Raw genomic sequence first — 3,505 nt, 5'->3', positions numbered from 1 at the left:
TTTCAGAGTTATATTTGAATTTTTTTTATTGATAATTGATTACATATCATTGGTAATTGATTACATAATTATTTTGAGGGGTCATGTCTTTTTAGTTTGAATATCAAAACTCTCCTGTGACTAGTAATCGATTACACAACAATGATAATCCATTACAGCTTAAAAATTCAAATTCAAACTTTCTGAAAATTGTTTAAAAACATTTTTGCTTCTAGTAATCGATTACCATATAAAAATACATAATTTTCAAAGATGTAAAATTACTTAAAATTTTTATAAGAGATTTAAAAACTTAAGTCTTTTAAGGCCACACATTTGCAATTTTTTAAAAAAATTCTTTTAACATATAAAGGATTATTGTGAATCGTTTCTCTTGATTTTTTGATTTTGACTTGAATCAACGTTGAATAACTTCAATCTTTTGGCATCATCAAAATCTTCATACATCATATGCACTTACAATAAAAAATTATCAACTCTCCACATCCAACATGGAACTAGGAAAGCATCAGCTACAGTTAGGCCATGGTGTAGTGTAGCCTAACTCCTTTGATCCAACAAATAAATGATATACAAACCACTCGTGTAATTAAATTCAACAACAATAGAAATGTAACTTAATATATAACTGAGGCATGTCACTGCATATCCAATGTGGAATGCTAAAAACATCAGCAGCAGTGAGGCCACTGCATAATCCAACTACTCTGATCAAACAAATACAAAATTTACAAACCATTCATGTAAAGTCAAGAACAATAGAAATGTTATTTAATATGGAAATGAGGTGTGTGTTATCTTTTCACCAAGCCTCTTGAAACACACCGTCCTGCAGTTTCTTTAAAACTCCCGAGAGCTCCCCATTTCCGTAAACTTCCTTTCTTTTTCTTCTTGCAGCAGCCACACCTCTCAACCCTAACCCTTTTGCCCCAAAAATTTAATCTTTTGATCCTTCACTCATCTCCTTCCATAATTCCGAAATTTGCAAGCTTATTACATCTTTGGGTTTTTTTTTCCAAGCACGAGAAGGTGACGGGAAAAAGGAGAAAACACTACGCGTTTCTTTGGTCTTTCTATTTGATCTCTTTAAGGTAAATGTTTATGACCCGTTATGCTAGATGAGTATGTTATAGCACTGATTAGTCATGGGCTGTGAGAAAGAGTTAAAAACTAAGTATTAGAGATTATTGTGATTTTCTCAAAACCCTAGGTTAGCTAAAATTGGAGATTTTGTCTAATCCCTTGTTCTATTATTTAAATGCTTAGGTTCTGTGGAAAATACTATGGTTGACCTTCCTAACAACGGTAGAAGTCAGTGATTGCGTTATTTAGGTGAGTAGCTAATATACTTAGCGATTTTCTCAAAGTTCATTTATAGAAAAGCAAGTATACTTCCGAACATATATATATATATATATATATATATTTTTTTTTATTTTTTTTTTTGGTGAGCTTTGAAAGTTATTTTGAGATCTTGATAATGGATAAGGATGAATGTTGAACTGTTTGTTTAATTTTATTTATGTTGAGTTCATGAATGATATGTGTCGTTTGCTACAACGAAGATATAATGTAGCCTATGGGATAATTTCTCATAGTATAATGAGGATAATTTCTCATAGTATAATGATATGTGCCGTTTGCTACAACGAAGAGATAATGTAGCCTATGAGATGATTTCTCATAGTATAATGATATATGCCGTTTGCTACAACGAAGAGATAATGTAGCCTATGAGTTGATCCCTCATAGTACAATGATATATGCCGTTTGCTACAACGAAGAGATAATGTAACCTATGAGTTGAATTCTCATAGTATAAATATATGTTCCGTTTGCTGCAACGAAGAGATAATGCAGCCTACGAGCTAAATGCCGTAGTTATATAATTACCGTTCACCACAACGAAGAAATAATGTGGTCTATGTGCACATAGTAGAATAAACGCTTGATTATTTAAAGTAATTATGTTGAATACCAGATTATGAGAAGTCCTTAAATGTATATTCTTTGCGTACAGTGATTTCGAAAAGCAAGTGCATTTACGTTCATTATTTATTTAAATGTCATGTTAATATCTTTTGGAAATGGAAAGATTTATGTTAAATGGTGCTCTCTTTCATGTCTGCTTAGTATATTATGCTCTCACTAAGTCCTTGTGACTTACCCCCTTATTTTACTTCTTTTCTCAGATACCCAGTAGTGGAGTAACCGATTTCCTGGGATTTACTGACACACCTAGGAACTGGATTATCTTTTTGGTAGGTCCCCATTGTGTCTGATGGATCTTTTGGTTGTAACTCCAGTATAATGCAGCTATAGGGACCAAGGTAGTACTAGATTTAGAAGGGCCTCCTTTATTTTGGAAATGTAAATGACTCTCCTTTATAGATATGATGATGATGCACTTGTGATGTTTTGAGACACTTGATGATTAGTGGTTATAATCCACTTTGTTATTAAATGGATGAGATGAGATACCAGTACATGAAATTGTCCATATATATATATATATATATATATATATATTGTGTTCTTTACAGGTTAGGTTGTATAGGATAGACTGGCCAAACTAAGGAAGACATAGTCTGTGCGCCGGCCATGATCAAGAGTGGGTCTTGACACCTCTAGTGATCATTTCACAAAGAAGTTTCTCTGCCTTATCAGCCTCACTTTTCAAAGAGAGCACACATAAATATTTGGAATGTTATTGCATTAGGGATGCAACCATTGTCTTCCATTTTTTACCGCAAAGTGAATGTCTCATCAAGCAAACATGCGATTGAATTCAGAGAAAACATTTTCAAAGGATGGAGGCTGAGAGTGAAAGTGAGAATGGAGGGCTGAGAGTGAGGGGTTTGGAAGAAAAGAGGGAAAATTGGGAATGGAAAGAGAGGCAGAAAACCTTAACCTTGTTGGCAGTGACATTTTGTTATGTTTATGTGTTGTGGCAACTGGCAAGTTTGACCTGATAATCTCATGCAACTTTTAACATGTTGGATGTCTACACTATGAATTCGAATAGCCACTGCAATCCTCTCTGCTCTGAGGAATCAAAGTGCTACATGATATATCTTCAATTTTTTATTTATTTTTTGCTCAGCAAAAATAGAATTATATATATCTAAAATTAGTACCAGTGGTACTATAGTTACAAATGTTTATGAACCTAGCTGGTTCCAGTTTTTACAACCACCAAGCTAGGAACAGAATTAATGTGTTACATAAGCCACCCACATCATTCCCTGCTAAGAGCAGAAATATAGATACTTGTATTTCTTAGCCCTGGTGTATTTTTACATTAAAAATCTAATATAAACAGACCTGAAGCAACCATGATTGTAATAGGAATCAAATGAGAAAAGTAAATAGCACTTACGTTGAAAATCACTTTTGTCCCTGAATCTAAATCAATATGATTGCAGAATCAAGCGGAAACATGGAAAAAAAGTAACTCACACAACTCCAGGAGTACTAGCCCTCCTTTCCAACCAACAACACTCCA

General features: G+C 33.5%; 1 long non-coding RNA gene across 1 annotated transcript; it reads left to right on the top strand.

Annotated features, from left to right (window-relative positions):
- Positions 1-830: 830 nt before the first annotated feature.
- On the top strand, positions 831-2,464 carry LOC102668410 (uncharacterized). Its single transcript, XR_416051.4, has 3 exons — positions 831-1,091; positions 1,267-1,332; positions 2,193-2,464. It is a non-coding gene; the product is annotated as an uncharacterized lncRNA (long non-coding RNA).
- The last annotated feature ends 1,041 nt before the right edge of the window (positions 2,465-3,505 follow it).

This window comes from Glycine max, chromosome 9 (genome assembly GCF_000004515.6).
Source record: "Glycine max cultivar Williams 82 chromosome 9, Glycine_max_v4.0, whole genome shotgun sequence".
NCBI classification, from domain to species: domain Eukaryota; kingdom Viridiplantae; phylum Streptophyta; class Magnoliopsida; order Fabales; family Fabaceae; genus Glycine; species Glycine max.
The sequence above is the reverse complement of the archived record's forward strand: the minus strand, read 5'-3'. Positions and strand labels throughout refer to the sequence as shown.